Source organism: Giraffa tippelskirchi, chromosome 2 (genome assembly GCF_054371585.1).
Source record: "Giraffa tippelskirchi isolate mGirTip1 chromosome 2, T2T-mGirTip1v1.2.pri, whole genome shotgun sequence".
Lineage (NCBI taxonomy): Eukaryota > Metazoa > Chordata > Mammalia > Artiodactyla > Giraffidae > Giraffa > Giraffa tippelskirchi.
The window spans coordinates 195,682,207-195,702,084 of NC_137276.1; the positions used below are offsets into that span (position 1 = coordinate 195,682,207).

Sequence of the window (19,878 nt, forward strand, 5' to 3'; positions counted from 1 at the left end):
CTACATCATCTTTCAGGATCTAGGAAGAAATACAAATGGAGACAAAATAATCTAACTGGGTTGCAAATGTATGCCATATTTCCACTAAAGTGATGCATGGTAGGTGGGGAATACTGACCTAAGTCATTCTGGAGATGAGTAGAAACTGTTGTATTAGAGCCAAAGGAATTGTACATAAGCACTGTGCCCTAGTTGATAAACTTATTTCTCACTAGGGTATAGGTTAAGATTTCTGAAACCACTGTACTATTTACCTGGAATGAATAAATAAGTGAATGGATATGGGCAATGTTAGGACCCAGGACTGCTGGAAAAGAAAGCTAACAGTAAAGCAAAGGGGAGAGAATAGAATGAACTATGCAGTGCTAGATTAGAGACAGTGCCTGAAAAAAGTGAAAGTGTTAGTCTCTCAGTCATCTCTCAGTTATCCCCAACTCTTTGGGACCCCATGGACTGTATCCTGCCAGGTTCCTCTGTCCATAGAATTCTCCAGGCAAGAATACTAGAGTGGGTAGCCATTCCCTACTCCGGAGGATCTTCCTGACACAGGAATGGAATTCGGGTCTCCCTCCTTGAAGGCAGATTCTTCACCAGCTGAGCCACAGGGAAGCCCTACATATTATAGCTTAATATAGATGCAGGTGATTAGAGAAAGAATTATAGATGTTTGTGTATGATGTTTTAATATACACATAAATATTCTCCAGTTTTGTCTGCAGAGAGAGCCTGTAACAAACCCACTACAGCAGTGACAAGTGCATCCAGGGCCCAGATAGAGGTTTCTACTGCCAGTCCCCAAAATCGGAAGCAGACCTTCTTGGAGAAATTGTCAATACTAGGAATAAGACAGAAAATGTACAATTTTTACCTCACTTTTCCCTCTGTTTCTTAAACTGAATTTTTTTCTATTAATCTTTCTTTAAATCCTCATACGTTGTCTTCCAGTATCTCCAGTATGCTGTAAGACATATTTAGTGAGCTTTACATTTCAGTTTCTTTCATTTTAGAATTTTTATTTGACTCTTTTTAATAGTTTCTAATTTTATAATTTTCTGCTGAAATCTCTATTGACTCACTAAAGCCAAAAACACCTCTTGTTAATTTGATTACATTTTCTTTTAATTTTTGAACATTATGTATATTTGTATTAGCCTCCTTAAAATGTCCAGGCTTAGTTTCTCTTAAATGATATCTTTCCTGAATGATGGTCACATTTCTGATTGTATTCTGGCTATTGTGCAGATGTATTATAGAGACTTTGGATTCTGTTATTTTTTCTCTGAAGAAGATTAATTTGTCTAATATACAATACAGTTATTAGATGATCATCTTGAAATCGTGCAGGCTTATTTTTATGCTTTCTGAAGGTCAATCTGTAGGAATCCCAGCATTCATAAAATGCTTCAAGTTTGGTAAGTCTAAAACTCCAAAGTGTGGATCTCTTCAGTTCTGGATTTTAGGCTTTGTTAAGGGAGACTTAGAGAAGACCATTCTCTTCAGTGAGATCCTTATTCAATACTTCAGTCACTATATTGTAAATTCCTTGACAGTAGAAATAGTACCTGGCAAATCTTTGTATTCCTCCAGGCTAACACAATACTTCACATAGAGTATGTAGCTCATAAGCAGTTGAATATTTTTAAAATCCTTATTGGAGTATAGTTGATTTAAAGTGTTGTGTTACTTTCTGCTGTACAGCAAACTGAACGAATTATACATATACATGTATCCACTCTTTTTAAGATTCTTTTCTTATGTAGGTTATTAGGGTAATAACTGATGAATTTTTTTAATTACTAAACTTTGATTTAGACTGCTCAATTTTTGATTTACTTAAGAGTTTAAATGGCCCTGGATTTCTTTGTGCCAGGCCAGTCCCTCAACATCTGCCAGTTCTGCTCTACCTGTCAGAGCTAATTTCAATTTCCAGTCCAGTAGAAACGGCTTCCTGATAACCCAGCCCTGCATATATGCAGGCCAGCTCTCACCCTAGGATACAGGAAGAGACCTTTGTACTTCCTCCTGCACAATTCCATCTCCAGCCACATCAGTTGTCCCAAGCTCTGATCTCATCTCAGCAGGACTTACCTGCCCTTCCTGGATTCCAACTTCATACACTACAAATAGAGAATTGTCCAGGGGAGACATGGGGCTCTTTTTGTGGGTTACATCCTATCAGAGATCACAAATGTGTCACTGTTGTCATCACTTGCACAGTGACTAGCCCAGAGAAGGGGCTCAATAATTATACTTTGAGTAATAAAAGCAAGTGGCTCACATACTTTGTCCAGTTTTATGACTGTTTGCTGTAGTATAGTTGGTCCAGTACCAGTAACTCCATAATATACAGGATCTGAAGTCCTCTTAATAAACTATTAATCTCGATTGCATCTCATCTTTCATGGCCATTCTCTTCTCTTCTTTACATTGCCCCATAATTGAAATTCAGACTTTACTTGGTTTTTCCAAAGATAAGACAAAATACTTGCATTTGTGATACAGTTTACTCAGTTTCAAGAAACAGGGAATTTTATAGCACACAAATGCAAATAATTTTAAATTACTTGTTAGGCATTCTTGTGATTTAGGATATTTTTCTTGTCACAATGTCCTTGCAAAATTTTGCCTGGTCATCTTTCTAACTAGTCTTCAGTCTCCTCACATGTCTTCCCTCAAACTTCGTTCTTTCTCCTTTTTCTACTTTCCTTCTTCCAAATGTTTCATCATCATATTTTATTCATAAAAGTTTAGGTATTAGCTTTATTTTGCTGTTTATTTTCACAGTACAGCCTCAGGGTCTCATTTTCCACATCAAAGGAGTTTAATTTCCTAAACAAAATTTCCTCCTTATGAAAAACTTTGGTGCCAGTTGATAAAATAATTATATCTATAAATGCGTATTTGCAGAGATTAAAAATATGAATATTCAACTGTATTATGTAATTATCAATTTTAGTCATTCATTCATTTGACAGCCATTTATTTATTGATGGGTTTCAATATTTCATGAGCTGAGGTTCAGTTCAGTTCAGTTCAGTCACTTAGTCATGTCCAACTCTTAGCTACCCCATGGACTGCAGCACACCAGGCTTCCCTGTCCATCACCAAATCCCAGAGTTTACTCAAACTCATGTCCATAGAGTCGGTGATGCCATCCAACCACCTCATCCTCTGTCATCCCCCTCTCCTCCCACCTTCAATCTTTCCCAGCATCAGTGCATTTCAAATGAGTCAGCTCTTCGCATCAGGTGGCCAAAGTTTTGGAGTTTCAGCTTCAGCATCAGTCCTTCCAATGAATATTCAGGAATGATTTCCTTTAGGATGGACTGCTTAGAAGTCCTTTCAGTCCAAGGGACTCTCAAGAGTTTTTTCCAACACCACAGTTCAAAAGCATTAATTCTTCAGCCCTCAGCTTTCTTTATAATACAACTTTCACATCCATACATTACTACATGAGGTTAACAAGACTAAAAATATATAGTCCATTCCCCATATGAAACTCCTCACTCAAATCTAGAAATCAAAACAGAAAACAATTTATCAAGTTCTGTGGCTGATATAATACAACATGGATTGCTATGGGAACATAGATAGTAATTCATACAGGAAGGATTGTAATTGCTTTCATAGAGTGCAACATGATCTGAGTTTGAATGCTTTTCTCTCTGAAGCTTTCCTTGATCCTCAGACTATAAAGCCATGGTATTTGTTAACAACCATCTCTATATTTTTCTTTGTGATTTTGATCACATCAACATATGTACCTCTACCACTAGATAATGGGGCTTCTCAGGTGGCTCAGTGGTAAAGAATGTACCTGCCAATGCAAGGGACACAAGAGAGATGGGTTTAATACCTGGGATACCTGGTTTGGGAAGATTCTCTGGAAAAGGAAATGGTAACCCACTTCAGTATTCTTACCTGGAGAATTCAGTGGACAGAGGAACCTGGCAAGCTAAAGTCCATGGGGTCGCAAAGAGTTGGATACGACTTTACAGAGCATGCACACACACATCACTAGTTAGTAAATTCTGGGACATTGGCTCTGTGTTCTCAGCATTTGCACAATGTCTTAAGTAAGTGAAAGTCACTCAGTCATGTCCGACTCTTTGCTATTCCATGGACTATACAGTCCATGGAATTCTCCAGGCCAGACTACTGGAGTGGATAGACTTTCCCTTCTCCAGGGGAGATTCCCAGCTCAGGGATTGAACCCAGGTCTCCTGCATTACAGGTGGATTCTTTACTAGCTGAGCCACAAGGGAAGCCCAATGCTAGCACACAATAAATGCTCAATAATTATATTTCAAATGATTAAGTCAATGAATGAAAAGGCTTACAATGTGTATCCTTTGATGCTTAAAATGTAGATTTATTTAGCTATTTATTTTGGGTATATGATTAATATCTAAAATACTGTCTATTATTTTTTAACATGTTTATAGTTGATTCTCCCAAGAATCAAATATATTTTCTTTGCTTTTCTTATTATTTGTATACATAAAAGAATGGTCTTAATTTATATGTACTTTTTGGTAAAGAGATATACATACTTTTGTTTTCCAATTTTTGTTTGTATAATTTAAGAAAAATATTCATTCTTTGTACAATTGTTTATGCTTTCTCAATGAAGGCAATGTTGTTAGGTCTTTGAGGATACTACTCATTGATATATTCAAAAGATAGATTATATGCCTCTTCAATTGACTTAATGCCTGTGACTGCAGCAGCAGGAGGGGAAAATAAAAGTATTTTTAGGTGTGTTAGAAAGAAGTGTCAAAGCACCTCAGGCAGAGAAGACAGTCCAAGATAACACTCTTGCCTGATGTTAAAGACAATCTGTTCTTGCCTTCTCCTCACTCTGATTAGAGCTCACGCACCCTGACATTTCAACTTGAGAAACGTCAACACTAAAAGACTCATATTTAGATAGGTAAATAAGGTGATTTTGTAAGTTATTTTTGAAAGTTATAATACTGAGGGTGGATTGTCTGCTTCTGTAATGAGTGAATGTTCAACTATTCAAAACCTGTTTAGGGAGTGGTGTATCTTGAAAGATTTATAATGATATAGAATTATCAGCAGGAAGAAACACCAGGGCTCATTAGTTAGTTCCCCAATTTCTAGGCAGGACTGGATCCAAGCCTACCCCAACATATGGATAGCCTTAGGAAAAGAGACTTCTCAGATCATTTCTCAGATCATTTCCATACCTAGATTAGTGCCTTGAAATGTGTTGTTAAAAGAGTACTCTATAGGAAGTCACAACATCTGACTTCTATTTTTCTTTTCTGTTCCACGGCATCGTGCTTAAAAACTACTTGCATTTTTTAATCTATGATATTAGATTGGTCGGCCACAGGTTTTTGAAAAATCTCCCTGAAAAAACAAAAGTGAGTTTGAAAGAATATTATCACTTTCAACATTTACAAAAAATAATCCTGGAAGTTATAAACAACAAATAGATGTTTTTATTATTAAGATATCATGAAAATTCACTTATTTCATTTTTATAGGCCTCAGTTTGATATTGAAAGGTATTTTTATTTAGTAAATTATGACTTTTAAGCTTTAAAAGCAATTTTGAAGTGTAAGTAGTATTCTTGTTTCTTCTATGAGGGGATTCATTACACATCTGGGCATCTAGAAGTAGGAGAAATATCTTGAGACTTTAACAAGCAAGAAAATAAACAATTGCGTATTACTATTGGTATCTAACTCAACCAGGAATAGAAGGAAAGGTTTTCTTTTTGGAGGTAAAATTACACCTTTTAATCCTTAAGGTACTATTTAGTACACTAGAACCCTCAGTGCTGACCTTAGATTTTGAGAATTCAGTTCAGAACTACACGCTCTTGCTCTATGTAGCTGTGTTTCTTATTAATAGAATTATGTGCAATGCTCATTGTCGATCATTTTATTACTGTCTACATCTTTCTGCGTCAAAAACCTCTGATAGTGGGAATTGGGAAGCCACATTTGTCACAGACATCTCAGGTAGTACCATTGTAGCACTACTGCAATTGGTCCAGAGACCACATTTGGAAAATACTGTATCTGGATGGTATGAATAAAAAAAAAACTGTTGGTCTTCTGCAGCTGGAGTAGAAGGCATATAAAATACAATGAATACTTTCAAGAATCCTGCCACCCTGAGAGCCCTTACACTGCCTTGCCCTTCTATGACACATCATCCTTGACATTTTTATTTACTAATTATGTTACTTTACTTTGTATTTTTTGTTGTATCAGTCAAGCTGCTACTTGTGCTCGTTTGTCTCCACTTCAAAACCTGGAGACTTAGAAAAGGAGGTTTCTTCAGAAGAATATAAACATTTGGGAATGATCTTTGTGGTATTGGTCAAAAAAGACCACAAATTCCTCCCCACCTCCTGCATCCATGCCCATTGTAGGGGCCTCCCACTCTGAATCCAGACTTTGGTATGTGACTTGTGTTAACCAATGGGACAGTAGCAAAAGTGACACAAGTAAAGACTTGAAAATCACATATCTCCTTGCTGCTATTGGAATCCTATGACCACCATGTGGAACACCTGAGATAGCCAACTACAGAATGAGAGTTGTGTGGCCCTGTGATCCCAGCTCCCCTATACCAATAGCTTCCACGTACTCAAGATGTATGGGGCCATCTCCTAACAGCTGGCCATCACCCAGCTGCTAGGAGATTTGTGAGAAGATTTGCTTTCTCTCTTTAGGGTGAAATTGTAATATTATGGCATTAGATACATTTGTTCATGAAAGTAAATATTTAATATGTTAAAATAATGAAAGTTGTACTGAGACAAATTATTGTGGTATTGTGTTTTTAAGAAACAGAAATGTTAGCTTCTTTTGGCTTCTGGTTGTGAAGTATTTAGCATCCTGCTGTGATTGTATTTGTAATTGAATAATTTATATATTTAAATTAAATAATTGATCATCCCCTTGAAAAACTCCTAGACCTCCAGCTAGGTAATATGAATGCCTGCAAAACAAATGATATGTAAGACAAAGATGCTTTCTTATGCATATTTTCTCAAGTACATATATAATATATTTATGCATACACTATATAAGACGAACACATTTGAAAATGAGCACATTTATGGTTAATAAATGTTCTTAAATGTGTCAGAGTATAATTACTATGACTATTAAAGTTAGTATATTTTCTATGCAGTATGAATATCATACGGGGCTTCCCAGGTGGCTCAGTGGTAAAGAAATTGCCTGCAACTCAGGAGATGCGGGTTTGATCCCTGGGTTGGGAAGATTCCCTGGAGGAAATGGCTCCAGTATTCTTGCCTGAAAAATCTCATGGACAGAGGAGCCGGGTGGGCTATAGTCCATGGGGTTGCAAAGAGTAGGACACAACTGAGTGACTGAACACACACACACACACATAAATATTATATATATTTATATATATATGTAATATATGTTTATAATGTTATATATGTCATATTAAAACTCTCAAAATTTACTTTACAGTAAATACTACATTATTGTGAATGCTTATTTTTAATAGTAAAAACAATGTAACCCCTATGAATGCACCTCTCAGTGCTTAAATTATTATGCTATTGTAAATCACTTGGGTATATAGTCTGCTGAAGTAGTAAAAGTAGGTAGGTACCTTAGCCATCTAAGGTTCAAATAGTAGATCCTTTGGTGCTTGGGGAAATTAGTTAAATAGAAAAAAATGTGATTTTGCATAAATGTTTGTATATGTGTATGTGTGAATTCACATATCTGATATTATTCACAGTAAATAGTTGGGAATATTTATATCATTTTCTTATATAGCAACAGAAGAAAAAAAGACATATTTTTAGGTATGTTAAAAAGAAATGGCAAAGCATTTCTGGCTGAGAATATCTGAATTTAAGAATCTATTTTAGTGTATAGATATTGTACATAAAACTACAGATATGTAAGATGGCCTCTCTTTAGTACTTACTAAAAAACATACCAATCTATAAACAGTTCTTACAGTGACCAGAGCTTGTCTAGCTTCTGAGACATATGTCAAATCCATATCCTTAAGACACCTACCCCAAATCCCATGAAAATAGTGTATGACCACTAAGATATGTATGAAAACAAATTATAGAACAATTCAATTATTATTTCTACATACCGAATAAAAGTATTACAATAACTTTTCTTTTGTCAGTAAATCAACTCCCTCTCTAGCTCCATAAAATTTTAATTCACACTGGGACGTGTGGACACCTGTTTATTTACAAAGCCTTCAGTCATGGAGGCATAGATTTAGAGAGTTGAGACAAGAATAAAATAAACTGGAGGACATCCTTTTAAATCCAACTGTGACTTTCATCTTTGTCACAAAATAAGCACAACATTTGGCAAGATTGGAAGCTTCATCCCCAGGCAGGTCCAAGTTGGCATAGAATCACCTTGACAGGTTCCCAGATCAGCAAGAACCCTCTGCTCTGAAAGGCTCCTTTTGCTAAATTTAACTTTCCCTGTGTAAAATGAATGAGATGCTCCTCAGGAGAAGAAAGAGCTTCAAGATCAAGGAGCGGAGACACTGGGCTAAGTCAGCTCATCCAGGTGTAGAGGATAAACACGTAGGCTCACGACAACTTGCACAAGAGAAATACAGAGTGCATACAAATTAAGATATTCCTGTGCATTGGGGAAGATAAATGATTCATTCTGTTCTGTTTCCCCCTGTGGGATCACATCATTTTCATTTTCTTTGGAGGCAGCTGGGCTCAACAGTAAGAGTAGGAAAGATGATAATTATGTTGTGTCTCGACGTTAGCACTTCTGAGTCTGAAGGCTATTTTCAATGTTAGGTTTTATGATTGGAAAAGACTCTAACTTTCTTCTGCTTAAATTAAATCCAAAGAAGTACCTGTAATTAAAAAAAAAAGTTTCAGTGCCGGCAAGCTGTGACACTAGCAGGCTGAGTCATGCACACAGCATGAACTTTGAAGTCAAGGATTTTTTGGTCTTTATTTAGATTCACGATTTGCACAGAGGGCTGTATCTTTTCCCACGTCACACAAAGCATGTTGGCAAAACCTTGATGAGATGTAGCTATAGTATAAGTGTGGTTATTTTAGGAATCGTTTTTGGCTCCTCTCCCTGTAGAGTCAACTAAGTTGTCAAGCGGCATGAGAAAGTTACTTAAACTAAAAAGTGCCTTACTAAATTAAATACTGATGAAAAAAGGGTTCTTAATCTCCCGCCTCTGGACATGCATTTGCTGAATTCCAGCTTTATTTACTTAAATTCTCGTCCCTTTAGATATCAGAAAGAAAAGCTTATTACCCTGCTAGAGACAGAATTCTGTGCCACATGATATAACTAGTTCTCTTTTTTTCTGGACAAGTACAGTTCATTATATGCGCCTAGCTTGAATATCTTTAATCAGTCTGCATTGATGGAACTTTTCCCAGGCTTCATTCCCATATCTATAAAATACTGTTTTGCTAAGTTGAAAATGCTGCAAGTAGCATTCTACAGTGAAAGTCTTATGTGCTTTACCAGCTGGTATTTTTCTCTTGTTCATTTTATTCTTCAGATTGCAATAGTTGGAGAACCTTAGGAAGCATCTGTTCTAAGCTGTTCATTTTACAATTGAGGGAATTAAACCTCCAAGATGCAGAGAAAGTTATCCATACACAGCTAATCAGTAAAATTAAATCAGAAACCAGGGCTACTGGCTTCTAGGGCTTTTTTCTCTGATAAACCTGCTCCCTGGAAGCTCCCAGTTTTTTGTTTTTTTCTTTCTATATTCTACATCAAAAAATGGAGTCTCATCCTATTTATCTTCCTTCGACCATGCATGAAACCTCTGCTAAAAGATAAAGCACTAAAGAATGATAGATACCTACTATTGCTCTCCCCAGTGACTTTCTTAAAGTCACTTGAACACTGAATGTTTAGATTTTTACATTTTTTCACATTTTAATATTTTTCTTTCATCTGAGAAGCTTATTTCAAAAGAATAACAATAGGATAGAAAGAAGCATGAATGTTCAAATATTGTTTTTAAAGAAGTATTTTATTCATCTTAAAATGTATTTTTCATTTTGCGGGAAAAATTTAGTTACCAAAAATTCAATTCATTTTAAAATTAAGAAAAAAATCTGTTGAAATTACATAATATAAATATATTCTGTCAGAAGTTTCCATTTTGTGTGGATATAGCTTTCCCAAAAGACTGGAAGTTCCCTTTAGACCAGAAAATCATCTAATAATTAAATTATTATCTCAGTTTTTGTTTTAAGAAAGTGAAAGTGAAAATCACTCAGTCATGTCCAGCTCTTTGAAACCCTATAGACTATACAATCCATGGGATTCTCCAGGCCAGAGTACTGGAGTGGATAACTGTCCCCTTCTCTAGGGGATCTTACTAATCCAGGGATCGAACCCAGGTCTCCTGCACTGCAGGTAGCAGCTGAGCCACCTGGGAAACCCTTTGTTTTAAGAAGAAAGCTTCATATTCAAATTTTCCTGCAGTATGAAATTCTAACTTTCTTGTTCTCCATATTGCAAAATCATTCAATAGTAAGAGCCTCTGAATTTTGAATGGCGAAGCTCCCAAAAGTTTGAAAATACAAATGAAGTATAGGATCCAAGAAGCATCATTTTTGCCTTATATGTACTAATCAGCACAAATTTTCAAAGGACTCTTGAATTTTATCAAGGATGGGCATAGATGGTACTTACGACCTGGGAAAAATTGAATTGAACCTATGATAGGATCCAGAATTTGACATTTTATGGATCTTAGGTCATGTGAATGATTTACATATGAAATATTTCAGGGCGTGAAGGAATTTTTTTTTTACCCTGGAAAACATATTATTTTGACATGTGTATGTCAAAATCAAGGATTTGAGAGCCAATAAATCTGAGTTTCAATCATTACTTTTGATATTTATTAAGAGTAAGGTTTTGAGAAAGTTAATTTATCTCACCAATTTTAAAGCTCCTTCTCTGACAGAAAAAGGCATAATAAGTTAGTTACTGGTGGTTGTGAGCAGTAATGTAACACAGGCTAACTGCTTCTCCTAGTACCTATTTTACAAAATGCAATTAAGGAAATTAGGTGGCTGTTATTCTGCTTATGTGAAAATCCATTTGTATCAAATTGAAGAATTGTGTTTAGGTGCTTAGCACAATTGCTAACCACAATTATTTTGGTTTAACTCTACAAATTTAAACTTCCAGGCTCTAGTCTCCTAATGCATATAAATTGGGGGTATCTAATTCCAATACTTTGGCCACCTGATACAAAGAATTGACTCATTGGAAAAGACCCTAATGCTGGGAAAGATTGAAGGCAGGAGAAGGGGACGACAGAAGATCATGTGGTCAGATGGCATCACCAACTCGATGGACATGAATTTGAGTAAGCTCCAGGAGTTGGTGATGGACAGGGAAGCCTGGCGTGCTGCGGTCCATGGGATCTCAAAGAGTCGGACAGGACTGAGTGGCTGAACTGAACTGAACTGAATTCTAATATGTCTTCTTCACCTTTTCTTCCGTGTGCCCCAGTCTTCAAAACTGGTCCCCAGTTGAAATGTCAGATACTTTCCTTTTCAATCTTGCCCTCATAATCAGGGATTTGCATGGATTATAATCAGGAATTTTCAGAATGCTTGGCCATTCCATTATGCTTGCTCTGAAGATCAGTTTTGCAACATCTTCCTAGGACCAACTCAATAGATGGGGCTAGATGTCACTTTCGGGCCCACAAACAGTAGACCCAGTGGTTAACAACAAACTGTTTAAGGAGAAATCACCAACACATGTAATAAAAAGAATCAGTTTTACTGGCAGTATCAGGCCCACATTCCAGACCAGTACTATCCAATCAATAGATGAGGGAAATGTCCTTTCCTTTGCTGTTCTATATGATAGCTTTGACTCCTAAGCATTTGGCTATAAAACTTGACTACTATGTACTATTACACACAGAAAGTAGGTATTGCAACTGAAGATTTGATGGTATTAACTTTATTAATGTTCAAATTTAGATAGCCATTTGTGGCTAATATCTACTGCACTGAACATCATAGTTCTGGACTCTACATTTTTATAATAGAAATACTGTTTTTCTAAAGCTTTAAAAGACTTTTATTATTTAAAGTATTATACTCTGTGTTCCTGAGGTAAGAATTAAAACAAAATTCAATATAAAATCTAAAAGTAAAATTATAAATATCATTTTATGTTTTTATAATTCATGTATCTTTATTCTTTTTCTACACTTCGCTCTCTCTGAAAATAATATTGCCTATTTTCTCTTGTTTTCTTCTTCTCCATTTCCTGCCCAGGAGGTTACTTTCTGTAGCAGTGAAGGAAGTAAGATACTCTAATTCAGGCATTTCAAGTAGCATCTGTAAGAATAAAAGTACATAATAATCAAGGCCACATTAATTATGTAGTCCCTGAGCCAAATTAAACGAAAAATTGTCTAAATGTAAAGGGTCAGAGCTAATAAACTGAACATAATCTCCTGCATTCTATCCCTAAAGAAAATTAAATTTTAATGACCCTGAGAGCTCATTGTTCAGAAATGTCACTCTAACTAATCTTGCAAATGACAGTTAAACTCCGGAATTGCGTTAAAAGTTAAACATCCTCTGCAAATTGCTACTTAAGTCCAGAATATACTAGTTGCTTCAGGCAAGCTCTTAGGAAAATCAGAATATTGACAGGTTATACCAAGATGCAAGAGGAAGCCTAGAGATCTGCAAAATCATTCACTACCGAATGACTTATTGAGGTACATCCTTGCAAAACATTACACTAAAAAGTATTTTAGATACTTCAGGATTTATATTGTCAGCCTCAAGTCATATGTTTCAGGCAACCCCCTTCTCATTGGGGAGAACTGTATCAAAAGTCTTCAGGGATTGGCTCAGAGATAGACTTATAGAGTTCTCATTTTCTCTGTGGTCATGGGAGAGCGTGTGAATTGAAAGAGGGGGACAGAGAGCGAGAAAGAGAATCACCATTAGATGATCATTGGGACTCGCTTCTAGAAGGTTCCTAAACTTTCCCAGCCTAGACACTGCTGGGGGGGAGGGGGGTAGTCTGTTTCCTGTCTACACTTCAGCATACTAGAGAGCTCTCCATTTTTCTAGTTGAGGGTAGAAAGAAGTGGGTAAAAAGAAATATCCCTAGGATTATTTATTGCTATTTTACAACAACTCTTGGTGGACTAACTTGGGTAAAGTTTTTTTTCTGATTTTGTCAGTTTATATGTTTGAGAGAAGGAGAATAGAGGTGAGATGGTATATTATCACTGAAGTTTACAAGGGGAATGAATGGAAAAGAAGAAAAGTAACTGGTCAATTAAAAAAATAAACATTTATGGCAAGAATGTATAAAAGAGACTGAGACGGCAACAAATCCAATAGTGATGAAGACTATGTGAATATAGATTGACACATGTAGCTAAATGTATAATTTTATAAATTTATAAATTAAAAATGAGGAAGAAAAATGAGGAAAATAATTTGAAAATGTTATTATTAAAATGGACACTGCTTTGCCTTGGAATTGGTGACTGTTTCAATTAAGTAATAAGAGGAAAACTATTTTTTAAATATAAAGACTATACTCATATACTGAATTGTCTTTAACAGATGATTGGAGACATGGAAGTTGGAAGAATGAAAGCTTTGTAGGGCAAGATAAGAGCAAGGTCCTGTTGGAGACCTGCAGTGATCAACTGTCAGCAGCAACAGGTAAGATATACTGGGCATGAGGTCCAGCATTGACTGCAATTTTAGATCACCTTTTATCTGAGACAAAAACTTGATAAAAAAGAACTAAGGAACAAAACAATGAATTGGACTGTCTTAAATAATTAGGACATCTTAAACTATGTATTAAATGATTACATGAATGAAACTCATGGACAGTAGCCTTCCAGGCTCCACTGTCTGTAGGATTCTCCAGGCAAGAATATTGGAGTGGGTTGCCACACCCTTCTCCAGGGAATCTTCCCAACCCAGGGATCAAACCTGCAGCTCCTGTGCCTCCTGCATTGCAGGCGGATTCTTTACCACTGAGCCACCAGGGAAGCCCCATGTTGTTTGGTTAAGACTATATTATTCCACAGCAAACCTTATATCTGGTAGAAAAGAATTTATAAATCTCTAATTATAGCTATAATGGAAAATTTTTTATGTATTTCTAAGAGAGTTGATTTTTTTTCTAAATTCTACCTTTGTTTTCAATTGAATGTAGAGGAAACCTTTACCCTCTGCGTCCAGAACACTGTATTGTTTGATCAAAGTATACTTATAGAAATTATTTTACCATATACTTTCAAGTGATGAGAAAGAACACTTTCTAAGTTTCTTAGCTTCAAATAGAAAAGCATTCAGAGAGAGGACATTTTCACTGTAATTTCATATGAATCCTTTTTTAAGTAAGACTATAGCCATATTCTTTTCAGTAATTTCTACTTGGGATTGGAGTTGGGGTAGAAATGGACAAATAATACTCACTCTTTTTATTTAAGAGAACAAAACTTGCTTTTCAATGCATAGTGATCAGAACACTGAGTTCTGTATTGGGTTCAGTACAGGCTTCAGTGGGTTCAAACTCTGGTTCTTCTGGGAAGTCATCTGGGGCTCTTAGGCAGGGTACTCAGTCCCATTGTACCACAGATAATGCATTTTCAGATGGCAATAATAATAGCACCCATCTTCTAAAATTGCAAAGAACATTAAATGAGTTAATATTTCTTAAGTTCTTAGCCTCAGTTCCTAGAATATCTGCTATGCTAATATTTTGTTGTTTTTGTTTTTTTGTTTAACTCACCTGTTTCTTTTTGATTCTTTTATTTTAATAAGATATTTAACTAGCCAAGCTATCTGGCTAAGGAAGCACACTTGAATTTCACTTTTATAATATGCAGCTCCCCAGCTGTACCCCAGAAGTCACACCTAGGAAAGTAATCTAATTTAATTAACCAAAGTAGAAAACTAGATATACTACATGCTTGTGAGCCCGAGAGTCCCTTCAGTGTTGAGCCTCCTAAAGCAGCCTACCCTATATGGGACTCTAGAATACTTAGCTGTTTCCTTCTTCCTCTTTAAAACCATTGATGTTTGTAGGATGAGAGTCACTGTTGATGAGCAGCCTAAATGCAAAGAATGCCTATAATGCTACATCCTGCTAATAATGAACTTCTTTATCCAGGTCCTCAAATATATTCAATTTTGTTTTAATAGCTTCTTGAAATAGATGTCATCAGTAGAATAAAAGAAAAAAAAATCTTTGAAACTGCAATATTTCCTAAAAAGTCAGAATTAGATTTGATATGATGCTTTTGTCAAACATCACTAAATAGTGTTTCTGTTGCAACTTACTTCTTTACCTCAGTTTTTTTGCAATAAAGCAATAATCAACTGAGCGCAAACAATGTAAAATTAATTAATTTTGAAAGTCATGGATGACATTTTATTTGCTCATGTAGTTTTCTTGTTTTGATATAAGCAATTATAACAACTAAGATCTAAAGTCACTTATCTGACAAATCAAGGTGCACAGTGAAGGCCCAGTTCTGAATATCAAGTCATATTCTTCTTTCTGAGCAGCACTAGATTTAGAGAATATGTTTTCTTCTTTAAAGTAATACTTGGGTGCCCAAATTATTTAACTTTTCTTTCAGACCTGAAGAAGCAACATTGTTTAGTAAATGAATGGGGAAACTTTGCTCTTATGGTCCAGTTAATGCCTCATCCTAAATTCATTCATTTTTCAGGAAGTTTATTGTCCATCCTTATTCCCTCTCATTAAGAGTAATAGATTTAACAATGCCCATCTGTGAAAACAGTCTTCAGTTTTAAACCCTTCTCAAGCCATTAACCATTATAATTTATCAGTAACTCTTTTTCATAAGATTTCAGAAAATAAGTTCTCTGATATTTCTTTTCAACTTCATTTTCTTTAGGATCCTCTGCTTGTATAACATAAAGTGTGAATGTAAAAAAAGGAGGAAGTAAATCCTTTATAAAGAGAGGATAACATGAGAGAATGATATCTATACATCTGAGAATGTCAATTAAAAAAAGAGAAAAAAAGCAGAACCAAAAGAATAGATGAGAAACAATTTTAAATTAACACGAAAAAGTTAAGATAGTAATAATTCGAGAGTAGTTGAATCCAGGATCACAAATATTGTGTCCACTGCTTACTTTTAATCTCTGAGCCATATATTTCTCTGTGATACTTTGATTCCTGGGCCATCTTGAAAACCTGTCCCATTAGATTGTCCTTCCAGGTTTGATATGTTTATTCCTCTGTTGGTCTTGGTGGCTGAATCCCTTTCTAGGAGTTGTGCTCAGCTAAGGAGACCCACCTCTCCAAGGCCACAGTTTCTCTCCAGAAGCATCGTGGATCCAGTGACTGCTCAACAGGGAGTATAAAGACCCTGCCTCCTTGCCTTAGGTGGCCGTTTCTGAAGAGCCATAGAGTTCCAGGGCTCTGGAGAATCAGTTGCAGGCCTTGTGATTCATTGCAGCTCAGGCCTCCTTCCACCTAATTCTAATCCCTTTACTTCCTGCTATGGTCGAATGTTTGCATCTCCCCAAATACACGTGCCAAAATCCTAACTCCTAAGATGATGATATTAGGAAGTAAGGTTATGGGGGCGATTAGCTCATGAGGGCGTGTGTTAAGTCTCTTCAGTCAAGTCTGAATCTTCATGACCTATAGATCATAGCCCACCAAGCTCCCTGTCCATGGGATTCTCCAGGCAAGAATACTGGAGTGGGTTGCCATGCCTTCATCCAGGGGATCTTCCCCACCCCAGGATGGAACCTGCATCTCTTATGTCTACTGCATTGGCAGGTAGGTTCTTTACCACTAGGGCCATCTGGGAAGCCCCATGAGGGTGAAGCCCTCATAAATGAGATTAGAGTCCTTATGAAAGAGACCAGAGAAAGTTCTCTTGCTCTCTTCCACCGTGTGAGAATGCAGCAAAAACACACGGTTTTCTATGAACCAGGAAACTGACTCTCAGCAGACACCACATTGCAAGCACTTTGATCTTGGACTTCCCAAGCTCCAGAAGTGTGAGAAATAAATTTCTGTTATTAATAAGCCACCCAGTGTATGATCTTATTTTTATAGCAGCCTGAGAAAACTAAGACATTCTTTTCTTCATTGATCCTGAGACTACTCCCCAATAAACTTTCTAAACACATGCCTCTGCTTAAAGTCTATTCCTGGGTAGCCCAACATGGGAGTATATTCTTATCTTGCTAGCTTCAACTTCAGCCGAATAACAGCTTTCCATTCATATCACTTCAAACAAAGCCCAGGAACTGATGCCCATTATCTTGACTTGGGCCATATGTCCATTGTGAAACCAATCATTTTGGACAGCAAAGTGACAGGTAGGGACAACAAAGCATGTGTTGTCTTCTAGAGCTGTTGGGGGATAGGGGATAATTAGACAACACCACTCAATGGGCATAACTGAGAGTGAAGGAACCATGACTCTCCGGAGAAAAGCTGAAATGAGTTACCAGTGGAACATGAAATGGATGGTACAGAAGAAAAAGTAACACATATACCATACTAAAGAGGAGTTACACCATTTTTTTTAATTTCCAATTTAAATGTGATTTGTTATTTTACTCTTACTTTAAAATTAGATAAAAAATAAAGATAAGAGCTAACATTTATTGAGTTTTAACCAAGCTCTAGTTACTGTGTTATGTATTTAATTTTATTAACATATTAGCATGTTTTGTTTTAACAGTGATTCTATGATCCTGGAACTAACATTACCACTCACAGTTAAGTAAACTGAGGTTCAGTGAAGTTAAGTAAACTGCCAATATTACAGAATTAATATTTAATATTTTTTCATTACTCTCTCTTAATCTCCATGATAGTTCCATAACAAAAGTAAATTGCTTCATAAGCAAACAAGGGTTTCTGTGGTGGATTGAATTAACTTTTGCTGAATATTTAGGTCCTTTTGTTTGATAGCTTCTTAGAGAAGTTGTATATGTTTGCATCCCATCGAACTCAATAGTGTTCTTTGTCCAAAGAAATTTGAGTTTCACTTTTAGGAAGGAGCTCTGAGATCAAGCACATGACTTGCTAAGTTTGTTTTTGCCACAATACTACCAATATCCTAGATAGAGATGTTCTAAGAGCCTGTATTCCAGAATGAAGACAACATATAGTGAAGGCCAGAAATAGATATTTGATACTATCAGGAAGCAAACGTATTCATAGGTTGTGATAACACGCAGTTAGTAATAAATATTGTGCATTTTTCTGGAGAGACTCCCCTGCAGAACTGCTTGGTGAACTTCTGGCAACAAATGGTAACTGGTCAGATATTGGGAAACATGACCACAAACAGGAAAATGTCACAACTTTTCAAAGAGTAAATTCATATAACTCAGTCAGTTCAGTTGCTTAGTCGTGTCTGACTCTTTGTGACTCCCTGAACAGCAGCACACCAGGCCTCCCTGTCCATCACCAACTCCCAGAGGTTGCTCAAACTCATGTCCATGAGTCGATGATGCCATTGAACCATCTCATCCTCTGTTGTCCCCTTCTCCTCCTGCCTTCAATCTTTCCCATTATTGGGATCTTTGCCAAAAAGTCAATTCTTCACACCAGGTGGCCAAAGTATTGGAGTTTCAGCCTCAATGTCAGTCCCTCCAATGAACATTCAGGACTGATTTCCTTTAGGATAGACTGGTTGGATTTCCTTGCAGTCCAAGTGACTCTCAAGAGTCTTCTCCAACACCACAGTTCAAAAGCATCAGTTCTTCAGTGCTCAGCTTTCTTTATAGTCCAACTCTCACATCCATACATGACTACTGGAAAAACCATAGCTTTGACTAGATGGACCTTTGTCAGTAAAGTAATGTCTCTGCTTTTTAATATGCTGTCTAAGTTGGTCATAGCTTTTCTTCCAAGGGCCAAGTGTCTTTTAATTTCATGGCTGCAGTCACCATCTGCCATGATTTTGGAGCCCAAAAAAATAGACTCCCACTGTATCCATTGTTTCCCCCTCCATTTGCCATGAAGTGATGGGACCAGATGCCATGATCTTAGTTTTCTGAATGTTGAGTTTTAAGCCAACTTTTTCACTCTCCGATCACTTTCATCAAGAGGCTATTTAGTTCTTTTTCACTTTCTGCCATAAGGGTGGTATCATCTGCGTATCTGAGGTTATTGATATTTCTCCCAGCAATCATGATTCAGCTTGTGCTTCATCCAGTCTGGCATTTCACATGATGTAGTCTGCATATAAGTTAAATAAGCGGGGTGATGACATATAGCCTTGATGTATTCCTTTCCCAATTTGGAACCAGTTTGTTGTTCCATGTCTGGTTTTAACTGTTGCTTCTTGACCTGCATACAGATTTCTCAGGAGGCAGGTCAGGTGGTCTGGTATTCCCATCTCTTTCAGAATTTTCCAGTTTGTTGTGATCCACGTAGTCAAAGGATTTGGCATAGTCAATAAAGCAGAAATAGATGTTTTTCTGAAACTCTCATGCTTTTTTGATGATCCAGCAGATGTTGGCAATTTGATCTCTAGTTCCTCTGCCTTTTCTAAATCCAGCTTGAACACCTGGAAGTTCATAGTTCACGTAGTGTTGAAGCTTGGCTTGGAGAATTTTGAGTATTACTTTGGTTGCATGTGAGATGAGTATAATTGTGTGGTACTTTGAGCATTCTTTGGCATTGCATTTCTTTGGGATTGGGATGAAAACTGACCTTTTCCAGTCCTGGGACCACTGCTGAGTTTTCTAAATTTGCTGGCATATTGAGTGCAGCACTTTAACTCCATCATGTTTTAAGATTTGTTTAAGATAATAGCCTCAGAGAAGGCAATGG

The 19,878-nt window shown here is 36.5% G+C and overlaps 1 long non-coding RNA gene across 1 annotated transcript in view; it reads right to left on the bottom strand.

Moving 5' to 3' along the window:
- Positions 1–8,226: 8,226 nt before the first annotated feature.
- The window catches only part of LOC145526591 (uncharacterized), a 36,809-nt gene continuing 25,157 nt past the window's right edge, over positions 8,227–19,878 (bottom strand). Inside the window, exons 5-6 of the long non-coding RNA XR_014069008.1 lie at positions 14,508–15,678; positions 8,227–8,884 (exon numbers count right to left, since the gene is read on the bottom strand). This is a non-coding gene — a long non-coding RNA (uncharacterized LOC145526591). The remainder of the gene's footprint in view (positions 8,885–14,507; positions 15,679–19,878) is intronic.